Raw genomic sequence first — 12,263 nt, 5'->3', positions numbered from 1 at the left:
GAGGAACAAGCTAGACAAATAATAAAACAATGTCAAAATTGTGTGACCTTTTCACCACAAGTTAATCTTGGAGTCACCTAACCATATTTGGCAGATGGATGTCACACACTTGCCAGAATTTGGAAAATTGAAATATTTGCATGTTACACTTGATACTTCTTCTGGATTTTTGATGGGCTCCCTTCATGCCGGAGAAGAAACTAAAGATGTTATAGCTCATTGCTTACAAAATTTTGCCACTGTGGGCGTTCCAAAACATTTAAAAACAGATAATGCCCCTGGTTATACTTCAACCTTTTTTAAACAATTTTGCTCATCATTTGGCATTACTCATATAACAGGAATCCCATACAATCCACAGGGACAAGGCATAGTTGAAAGAGCTCATCAAGCTATTAAAATGTACTTATTAAAGCAAAAAGAAGGAATTGGGAAGGGGTATATATTCCCCAAAGATAAACTTAAAATAACCCTTTTTACTCTAAACTTTTTAAATTTGGATTCATCAGGGCTTAGTGCTGCGGAAAGGCATATGTGTCCAAAAAATGTACATAAGCCCAAGGTACTTTGGAAGGATATTCTAACAGGACAATGGAAAGGTCCTGACCCAGTAATTGTCTGGAGTCGGGGGTCTGTTTGTGTGTTTCCACAGGGAGAACAGCAGCCGATTTGGATTCCAGAGAGATTAACTAAAGCGATTTCTACAGACCAAAAAGAAGATGTGATATCCAGAACTCCAGTTTGGTTATTCTTACATCTGCGACAGAACCAGAATGGTTTTTTCAATATCTATTTTATTATTGCCCTTTCCCATATTTTGTTTTTTTGAGCTCATACAGACCTAGGTTAATGTTTTGCTGATCAGTTCTATTTTTTTGACTATAGAGTTTTTAAACATTGCAATGGAGATTTCACCTATAAAAAGTTATAAGGCCTTTACTATTATGTTATGTGTCGTATGTATTATGTGTGCACACTTGTGTTTTGTGTTTGAATGTACGTATGTCCATATGTCATATATGATGAGCGCTCATGAAAAAATGGATGCAAATATTTTTTTTATTCACGTGATTTAAATGGTTTAATTTAAATTGGGTAAACAGCTGTTGAGGATTGTTTTAAAATGTGAACAAAAAAGGAGGTTAACAGATCTGTTTGTTTACTTTCACCTTTCCTTTTCATTATATTTAATAATTCTCTTAACGATAATGTAAATTATTAAGAAAATTGTTTTCTTTTAATGCCTTCTGGAATGTTACATAATTTTTTCTTTAGCCATTATTGCCAGAATTCCTATCTTCATCCCAGTGCATGAAGACAAAGATAAAACCAATCCATAGCTTCTGCAATAGCCATCACTGAACTGCTTGCAGAACTTGCCTGGACTATGTATCACTTATATGCATTGTGAACTCACTTGTATGCATTGTGAACTATCTGTTGGTGCAGCGACTTCTGGTAGTGTTGGGGTATTTATGCTGATGGTGTCATCGGTGGTACAATTTTTCCAAAAGGAGCCGTCAGCTGGCTTGGTGTATCTTCCTCCCTTCTGCTTGTCATGATCATTCAGCTAAAATTTGGGGGCCAACAGAGGTGAGGCAAAGAACCTCACCCCCCCCCCCCCGCTGGTACGAAGACCTCTACACAGGTGTGGCTGTATACTGGACTGGTAGTCAGTGATGGGTAAGATCCAATTACTATGGTACCAACCTAAGACAGGAGGCTGACACCTTGAGGTCAGCTCCTCTGATAACGGGTAAGGACCATATGTAGTATTGGACAACCTAAGGCAGGCACAGTCCCTAAGCCACATGCTTGTTGTTTAAACAGAGAGGGGGAGATGTTGAGAGCCACAGCTGAAGGGGCCCCAGCAAACTTTCAGACTACCAGCTGATGATTGGCTCACAGTGGCCCCAGCAACATCTAGCTGATTGGCTCCTCTGCGGTGAAGCTCATTGGGCTGTTTCCCTGCCCTTTCAGGCCACGGAGCTGCTCATTGGGGGACTTTTTGGCTCCACCCATGCGACCCAGCCAATCGGCCTCAAGAGGAAGAGGATTGTGGGAGGTGTGGAGGCTGGTGGTGGGGGAGTGTGGCTTGTGGGAAGCTGGTGGTGGCAGTTGGGCTCTGAGGGTTTTTTCCTGAGGAGCTGTTTTGTTTGGCTTGTGTGGTTCTAAAAATAAAGTTAGTTTCTTTTGACAAGTGGCTCCTGAATTGTGCCCAGCCAGACTGTGGCACTTTGCCATTTACTAATAGGCTTATTTGGGATGTGTGTGTGTGTGTGTGTGTGTGTGTGTGTGTGTGCGTTAAGTTTTTGAGTTCTTTCTACAGCCTGGAAATTAATGTCCTGAGGTGCAGGTGGCAATGATTCTCTCCTATTCTGTAAGCTCTTTTTCACACTCTTGATTGTTTCCTTTACTGTGAAGAAGATAGAAGATTTTTGTTTGATACCATCCCATTTACTGATTTTTTTAAATTCTTGCACTTTAGGGGTTCTGTTAAAAAACTCAGTTCCTCCCCCTTCCGACTGCTCTCCATAGTCCGCTGAGCATGTGAGCCTCAGCACTTGTATGGTCTTGTGGAAGACTATGTTGTTAACTAGTATTCTGCTCACTGGTTAGCGGGCAGTGCCTGGAAGGGTTTGGGTGGCTGTGCAGGCCTGTGCTCTGGACTGCAAGTGTTCCAGACCGGGTACTCCAGGGGTTGGAAAAACTATACTAGGCAAAGAACTTGATCAAGATCAGGACTGAAATACATTAATGTGGGTGATTTAGCTCTAGAAGGGCAGTTATATAATGGCTATAATGAAGAGTATGATTGTCCCATTTTAGATGAAGATAGAGTAGTTGTTGAGTTAAAAAACCAAATAAGAGAAGGTGGAACTATTGTTGATTACCATGGTTTTGATTTCTTCCCTGAACGCTGGTTTCACGTAGTTTTTGTGTTGAGAACAGATAACAATGTATGGTACAAAAGACTTGAAACAAGGGGTTATGGTGAGAAGAAATTAAAAGGTATCATGCAGTGTGAGATTTTTCAAGTTCTTTATGAAGAAGCCATAGCATCCTAAAAAGAAGAAATTGTGCATCAACTGTCCAGCAATAAACCAGAAGATCTAAAAGATAATATAAATCAGATCCTGAAATGGGTCAAAGATCATAACACTTGATTGGTCACTTTACAATCACTGTTATTGATACCTTTCTGCCCAATTCATAGAAATTGTCCACATATTATTAAAATTATTATTAAATAATATTATTAAAATCATGTTACAGGCCTAGCAGGTGCGTAATGTAAAGGTTTTTGCCTGGGTCTCTTTTTCTCCACATAAAAGCTAAACAATGTCAAATATAAGGAATATAATATTAAAAGTAAAAATTGTCATTTAATGCTTTGGTTACTAAATAATAAATATGACCAAAGGGGTTGATATTCTTTATGCTTATTATAGAAGAAAATGCAGATGATTTATTAAAATAAAAACTAAAGCATCAGGAAAAAAAACTCAGTTCCTGAGCTGACATGTTGGAGTGTTGTGCATACATTTTCTTCTGGCAGGATAAGTTTTTCTGGTCTAATTCCTAGTTCTTTGATCAATTCAAAATTTAATATTGTGCAGTTTGAGTGATGAGGGTTACATTTCATTCTATTACATATGGACTTCCAGTTTTCCCAGCACCATTTGTTGAAGAGGATACATTTTCTCCAACATATATTTTTGACACATTTATCTAGTATGAAATAACCATATATATGTCAGTCTGTCTCTATGTAGTCTATTCTTTTCCATTGGTCTTCATGTCTGTTTTCATGCCAGTACCATGTTCTTGTGTTACTATAGGTCTGTACTCTAATTTAAGGCCTGGTATTTTGATGCCTCCTGCTTCATTTTTCTCAATAAATATTTCTTTGGCTATTTTGAGCCTCCTATTTTTACAAATTAATATTATGACTCTTTTTCCTATTTCTAAGAACAATGTCATTGGACTTTTTTGGGGGAATTTCATTGAATCTGTATAGCAATTTTGGTAGCATAGCCATTTTTGACAACATTACTTCTGCCTATCCAAAGCATGGGAGATCTTTCCGTCTTATATATTCTTCTTTAATTATTTTTCTGTAGTGTTCTGTAGTTTTTATTGTAGAGATACTTTGACTTTTTAAAAATTGATTTCCAAGTATTTTATTTTTCTGAGGCTATTATGAATGGGATGGTTTTCATAATTTCTCTTTCAGCTGATTCTTTATTGGAGTATAAGAATTTGCAATTAATTAATGGATGTTAATTTTGTTTCCTACTTTGCTGAATTCATCTATGAGTTCAAAAAGTTTTCTGGTGGAGCATTTTGGGTCTTCAAGATAGAAAATATGTCACTGGAAGACAGAGACAGCTTGACTTCATTTCCTATTTGTTTCCCATTAATTTCCTTTTCTGGCCTGATTGCTCTGGTTCACGTTTCAAGGACCATGTTGAATAAAAGTGGTGAAAGTGAAAATTCTTGTCTTATTCCTGTTTTTAGAGGGAATGCTTTCAATTTTTCTCCATTTAAAACAATGTTGGTTCTGGGTTTGTCATATATAGATTTTACAATGTTGAGGCATGTTTCTTACAGACCTAGTTTGTGTAGTGTGTTACGTGTGAATAGATGATCTATGTTGTCAAATATTTTTGGGGGGGCATCTATTGGGATAATCATGTGATTTTTGTCTTTAAGTCTATTTATGTGATGAGTTACATTTTTTAATTTTCATATGTTGAAACATCCTTCCATCCCTGGAATAATACCCACTTGATCATGGTGCACTATCTTTTAAATGTGTCATAAGGAAATTGGTCTGAAGTTTTCTTTCCTTGATGTGATTTTGTCTGGTTTTGATATCAGGGTGATACTAGGTTCATTGAATGAGTTTGGAAGACTTCTCTCATTTTTCTATTTCACAGAATAATTTTGGGAAGGTTTGTATTAGTTCTTTAGAGGTTTGGTAGAATTGAGCTGAAAATCCATTTGATTCTGGGCTTTTCTTTGTTGGTAGGCTTTTGGTGGCTTCTTAAGTTTCATTACTTGAAATTCACTCTTTAAATTTTCTATATCAACCTGGTTTAATTTGGGCAGGTCATATGTCTCTCAGAATTTGTCACCGTGTTTCCAGCTTATTGAAGTATAAAGTTTTGAAATAGTTTCTGATTATCATCTCTATTTCTGTAGTGTCTGTGGTGATATTTTATTTTTGTCATGAATTCTAATAGTTAAAATTTGTCTCTTTCTTTTGGTTAGCTTGGCTAACCAAAAATATACAATTTTGTGTATTTTTTTAAAAGAACCAGCTTTTTTTTCATTGATTTTTTGAAATTTTTCCAATTTCAATTTTATTGACTTTGGCTCTTATTTTAATTATTTCCAGTCATCAGCTGATTTTGGTGTTGATTCATTCTTCTTGTTCTAGGACCATAATATGGAATGTTAGATTATAAATTTGGTACCTTTTTATTCTCTAATGTGTGAGATCAACACTAAGAACTTTTCCCATAGAACTGTCTTCATAGTATCCCACAGATTTTGATATGTTGTATCACTCTTCCCACTTACCTCTTTTTTTTTATTTCACTCCTGATTTGTTCTGCTATCTATTCATCATTCAATAGTGAATTAATTAGTATCCAGGTATTGGTGTTGTTTCTATTTTTTATCACATCATTAATTTATAAATTTGTTCCATGATAATCTGATATAATTCAGGGTATTATTTCTATTTTTTGTATTGCTTAATGACATAAACTATGGTCTGCTTTATAAAATGTTCCATGTGCTGGTGAGAGGAAAGTGTGTTGAGTCATTGATAGATGAAATTTTCTATATATGAAGATGGTGAAATGAGATGGACATCATTACCATAGATACATGTAAGACTACACATAGGGTGTGACACTACATCATGTACAACCAGAGAAATGAAAAGTTGTGCTGCAGTTGTGTACAATGAATCAAAATGCATTCTGCTGTCATATGTACCTAATTAAAATAAATTAATTTAAAAAAGAAATTTTCTATATATGTGTGTTCAGTCTAGATTGTAGATTGTATTTTTTACCCTCATCATTTATTAGCACTGGTTCTGTTTGACATAATGGGTTTCCAGTAAAGATGCAGAGCTATATGAAGTGACCAGCATGTGAGCAGCGGGCTCTCACTTCTTTCACTCATTCTTGTCATAGTCCCACTTGTCGGAGAAGTCCTGAATGGGGCTGACCTTCATGTCCAGTATCCTCTTGGTCTGCATGGCCACGCACTCTTCATCAAAGATGTGCGAGATGGGGCCGAACACATAGTGCTTCTCCCAGATCAGAACAAGGGCGGTGAAGCCAATGAAGAACAGGGCTGCGCCCACCCCAGTCTTCCACTCGTTGGTAACCCTGTTCATCTCAGCAAAGCTCTCATTGAACTGAATAGGATACAACTCAACTTTCTCATCCCTGGTCAGGTTGCTCCAGGAGGCGTTCTCCTTCTCCCTCAGGGCCTTCTGGCTGGGGGACAGCTGCCTGACATGGGCCACGTCAGGCAATGGGTAGTCGCGCCGGTTGACATACCTGGGGAAAGCAAAGTTATCACTCTTCACCACGCTCTCACGTGCTCGCGCACACATAGAGGTGGAAATGGCTCCCTTGCGGATTAGGCTAAAGACCCTGGTAGCCAACATTCTGCACCGCTCTGTCGCATCCACACTGCACCTGCGCTTGTCCTGCAGGGAAGGCCCATGAAGCCCTTGAAAATGCTTCCTCCCAGGGCAAAGAAACCGGCGTGACGTCAGGACCCAGCCCGCAGCTAGTGGGAGTCTGGCGGGGAGGCCAAGCGCTGGAGGCCCCCGTGTGACCCAGTCGCTGGGACGCGGAGAAGGAAGCTGCCGAGGTCACAGCGCAGCGGCAAGCCTCCCGGAGGCCTGTGCCTCGCAGCGGTGCGCCGAGGTCAGAGCCTGAGGCCCGCATGCCCTGTGTCTGCGGAGGGGCAGATGCGGCCCAGCCCAGGGCTCCGAGGCCGCCCGGAGGCCGCTGCCTGAGGGACCCCGCGCTTGGAGCCCGGTGACCGGCCTCAATGTCACCGTGCCACATGCCCCAGTGTGCCCGCTGTCCCACGCGGGTGCCAGCTGCCAGCGAGGCCCACAGGCCCTCGAACCCAAGACCCCATGGGCAGGCCAGCTCCCGATCCAGCGCCAGCCGGTCAGGCACTCACGTGGGCCATTTGTAGATTCTTTATTTAGTTTTTGTTTGAAAGATCTATCTAGTGATGACAGAGACATGTTAAAGTCACCCAGTATTATTATGTTGTGGTCTATTTGATTATTTTTTTTTCCAAAAACTTTTTGTACTTGTAGATGGGACAGAATGCCTTTATTTTATCTGTTAATTTATATGTGATGCTGAGGATCAAACCCAGTGCCTTACACATGCTAGGCAAGCACTCTACCACTGAGCCAACACCCCAGCCCTATTTGATTCTTGATGTTGAGAAGGGTCTGTTTAATCTATGTGAGTATTGCATTGTTTGAGGAATTAATATTTATGATTATTGTTTATTGTCATTGTATAGCTCCCTTAAGCTATACATCTATTCTGATTAACTATGGCTTCAAGTCCACTTTATCTGATATGAAATTAGACACCTCTGCTTGTTTATGAGATCTATGTGAATGATGTTTTCCCCCCATCTTTTTACTTTCAATCAGTCTGTTTATGAGTTTGCCTATGAGATGAGTCTCTTGAAAACAGCATATTCTTGGGTCTTGTTTTTTAATCCAATCTACCAGCCTATGTCTTTTGATTGATGAATTTAGACCATTTATATTCAATGTTATTATTGAGAGGTGATACTTATTTCTGGTAACTTTATTTTTTAAGTTTGAGTTAAATTCTCTTTTGACTGACTATTCTATTGTAGTTCCTTCCTCTACTGGTTTTCATTTGTATTCTACATTTATTTTTCATAAATATTCTATCGAATATGTTTGGTAGTGCATGCCAGCTTTCTTGTTGTGAATTATTTTAATTTTTGTTTATCATGGAAGGTTTTGCTTCATCTGCAATTCTGAATTTTACTTGGGTATAATGTCCTTGGTTGGATCCATTTTCTTTCAGAACCTGGTATATATTTTTCCAAGACCTCCTAGCTTTTAGTGTCTGGGTTAAAAAGTCAACTGAGATCCAGATTTGTTTACTTCAGTCACTAATCATTTTTCTCTAGCAGAGTTTAAAATTCAATCCTTATTCTGTATGATAGGCATTTTCAAAATAATATGCCTTGGAGTGATTCTGTTGGAACTTTGTGTATTTAGAGTCTTGTATGCCTCCTATATTTGATTTTTCTATTTCTTTAATTTATACTTCTGAGCCTTCATCTATCCTGATGAATCTCAGATTTGGACTTTCAACATTATTCTACATTTCATGAAAATTCTGACCATTGCCTCTTAACATCTTTTCTCCATGATCAACTTTATTTTCAAGATTATATATATTATCTTATTTGCCAGAAACTATTATCTCCCAAGTGGTCTAGTCTATTGGTGATGCTTTCCATTAAATTTTTATTTTGGTTAAGTGATTCCTTCTTTTATTAAAGTATTTTTAATTGTTGATAGACCTTTATTTTATTTATTTATATGTGGTGCTAAGAAGCGAACCCACTTCATCACACATGCCAGTCAAGTATGCTTCCACTAAGCCACAGCCTCTGATTCCTTCATTATGAGGATTTTTTTCATTCTTTTTCAGAATATCTATCACTTTATTGAAGTTAGCTTTCACTTTTTATCTTTTCTCTTTGATTTCACTCCATACATCATTTTTTTAAAAAAAATTCATAGACCAGTTTGATTATGAACTTTCTTAATTCCCTCTCTGACATTTCATTCACTGCAGTGTCAATGGGGTCTGATGTTGTAGCTTTCTGGGTTGTGTGGGATGGTGTGTTGCCTTGCTTTTTTATAATGTTTGTGTGTGTGTAACCATATATCTGAATGGATCTGAAGCAGCAGAGTTTTTTTTAGGGGGAGGAGGGATTGGCTTTTTTCATTTAGCGTGATATTCTCCAACTCCATCCACAATGCAAATACCGTATTTTCATTTTTCTTTAAGGCTCAGTAATATTCCATTGTGTATATATACCACAGTTTTTTATTCATTCCACTTCTGATGTTTTTCTCTTAGTAATTTCCCATCCATAACATTCCTTGGATCCTTGGGACCCAGATCCTTGGTTAGAAACTCTCACTTTTACTTGTTTTATTAGGAATTGAGCTCAACTTCTCTTTTCCACTTTTTTTTACCAAGCATAATGTTTTAATATACATTGACAAACTTATTCTAAAGTTTGTTTGGAGTGGCAAAAGACCCAGAGTATCCAACATAATACTGAAGAACAACAAAATTGAAGGACTAACATGACTTGACACCAAGGCAATATAAAGCTACAGTAATGAAGACACTGTGGTATTTGGCAAAGAATAAACAAATACATCCGTGAAACAGAATAGAGAGTACAGAAATAAATGCACACAAATATAGTCAACTCATTTTTGGCAAAGGGTTAAAGAAAATTGAATGTAGAAAGAAGACACTTTACAACAAATGGTGCTTAAGCAACTGGACATCTGCATTCAAAACATGGATCTAGATACAGGTGAACTTGAAGTGGATGATAGACTTAAATAAACCTATGAACTTATTGTGTCCCTGTATGCAAGTATTTATATTAATGCTATATATTATCATACAGGTTTTTGCTACTATTTGTCTCCCCTATATAGCATTAATCTAAATACTTGTTTCCTACTGTAACATCTACAATTTTAATAGGCACAATGAATAAAAATAGTAAGATCAGCAATTTCCATCAGTAAAACAGTAATTAGGTATTGCATCTGGCATAAAATCAAACATTAGGTGTTATATATATGACTTCTGTCACTTAATAATTGCTTTAAGGGCTGGGGATGTGGCTCAAGTGGTAGCGCGCTCACCTGGCATGCGTGTGGCCTAGGATTGATCCTCAGCACCACATACGAATAAAGATGTTGTGTCCGCCGAAAACTAAAAAATAAATATTAAAAAATTCTCTCTCTCTTTTGTCTCTCTCTCGCTCTCTCTTTTAAAAAATAATTGCTTTAAAATTAGTGGTGGGGCTGGCATTATATAAACCTATTAATGATAAAAATTTTAAAAGCAGAATTAATTAAGATGAAAAAAGAAGAGAAAGATGGGTAGAAAAGAGCTGGCAATTTTAAAAGGTGAAGAGAAAAAATACAGAGATATATCTTGTGTTAGTTATGAGGTGAGAGGAGAAAAATAGAAGCAAAAATTTTTAAAAGAGTGAACAAGAGAATAATAGAATTTGGCTGTTATAAAAAGAAAAGAAAGAGAAACAAGGGAAACAGAATAGTGAAAAAATACCAAACAAAACCAAAATATACTTATCAAAAATTCTTATCCTAAAAAGACAGAGTAAGGAAAAATAACTACTTTCAAAACATGCTAGAAATGAGAAAACAGAAACAAATATGTATATGTATAAAGGACAAAGGTTCATGAATTTTCCAACATATAAACACACACACACACACGAATCTTTATGAAAAATTAAGGAATTATTTCCATTGTGGTGGCAAAGATAATCAGTGAATATATTTTTGCTGTCTGAGTGTGGATAGCAGTGACAGGAAATGGAAGAGCAGTGACTGAGATTGGGGGTCTCTGATGACCTCATGGCTGTGGCGTGCCTGGTGCCTGGGAGAGTTTCTGTGCAAGGGCATGGGATGCCTAGCTGCTATGGTGGCACCTTGCCTGAGGAGGATTTATACACGAGTATTATCAGTCTTGACCTTGTTCTCAGGCTCACAGCTCCCCAGGATAGAGGAATTCCTATGCTGGACAGCCTCAATGTTTCACCAGCTCTGCTACTCCTGAGTCTGCCCACTTAACAGGAACCTGAAACAATGGATCTCCTTGAGCTATACATAAAACTCCTAAGATCACTCACTGCAACTATGGAAAAGCAGCATAGATGTTTCTAGTTCTACAACTTTCCTGAATAAAAAGAATAATGCTTGCATAGTCCTTAACCTGATAATGAGTCATATATAAGTAAAGATTGCTGGTGTAAGATCTACTTTTACATCAGAGAGAGCAGCACTCCACCTGATCCCACCTTTATCTTCATATTGCATGTGTGACTCTTTATTTTCTAACCCCCCATTGCCCTTTGCCAGTACCATGAGTTTAGCCATGCCGGTTGTGGCATCTGGGCCCAATTTTCTTTCTTTCCATTTCTTCTTGAGGTATGTACAGAGTACAGTAGTAGGGGCTGTGGGCTGTTTTTGTGTGTGTGTTGTTCACCGAGATGCCAGTTGGAGTTCAAAAAATTCCATCTTGACTTCTTGGCAGTTATTATTTGGGGCAGAATGGGAAGGGCTGTCAGTTCCACTCCCAGAATGAAGTTGCTACTGGGTTGTGAGATATAAGTTCCTGTATGTGAAGATTCTGAGGGTGGGGTTTAGATCTAGTGAGGACCCAGGTGATTTACTGTGTGCCATGGTGTTTTATTGAGCACCTCTAGAGCCCAGCAATTGCTGATCTATGCTGGAAGAATGTAACCCAGGAGTCTCCCCAGGCACAGGGTACCCAATCCTTCACCATTCTGTTGCTTCAGATACTGCCTTTTCTAGACTCCCAGGCTCAGCCCCTGACCACGGTCACACCTGCCCATTCAAATTTGTGACCTGCTGCAGTTTGTCCTGTAAGCCACTGGACTCAAAGTGGGGAGAGGTATTCCCCTGGGTAAAATAATTTCTGTGCCAGATTTTCTTTGGATTTTCTAGGTACAGTCTAGGTCATGCAGCTGATATCTGCCAGGACTGTGTATCAGAGCCAGCCCCAATCTTCTGGATCCAAGTTGCTAACTCCTATTGGTGCCACCACAGTGTGATGGGCCTCAAGATTGCTCCTGCCTCAGCTCTCTGTAGGCAATTGGGAAACAAGGGGCATCTATTGTGTAACAGTTTATTGTGCTGAACAGCCTCAGTATTTGCCTAGGAAGGATGCCCCTCCAATCTCAGGATTTTCCATGTTAAATCTGTCCATAGTATTTCTCATCTTTTCCCGTCCTTTTGTCTTAATCCCACTGTTCCTGGAAGTAGCTTAGCTCTAATTTTGTCCATTTCCCTTGTTTGGTATGCCCCCCAAAATTATATATCTCTAAGGCATTCTGAATATCTA

The 12,263-nt window shown here is 38.4% G+C and overlaps 2 pseudogenes; one reads left to right on the top strand and one right to left on the bottom strand.

Moving 5' to 3' along the window:
- The first annotated feature begins 2,362 nt into the window (after nt 1-2,362).
- Nucleotides 2,363-3,167, top strand: LOC143638566 (adenylate kinase isoenzyme 6 pseudogene; annotated as a pseudogene).
- Nucleotides 3,168-6,196: 3,029 nt separating this feature from the next.
- On the bottom strand, nt 6,197-6,697 carry LOC143639279 (cytochrome c oxidase subunit 4 isoform 1, mitochondrial pseudogene; annotated as a pseudogene).
- Between the last annotated feature and the right edge of the window lie 5,566 nt (nt 6,698-12,263).

The sequence above is a fragment of the Callospermophilus lateralis genome, chromosome X (assembly GCF_048772815.1).
Source record: "Callospermophilus lateralis isolate mCalLat2 chromosome X, mCalLat2.hap1, whole genome shotgun sequence".
Lineage (NCBI taxonomy): Eukaryota > Metazoa > Chordata > Mammalia > Rodentia > Sciuridae > Callospermophilus > Callospermophilus lateralis.
Note: the sequence above shows the minus strand (reverse complement) of the source record. Positions and strands in the feature narration are given on the sequence as shown.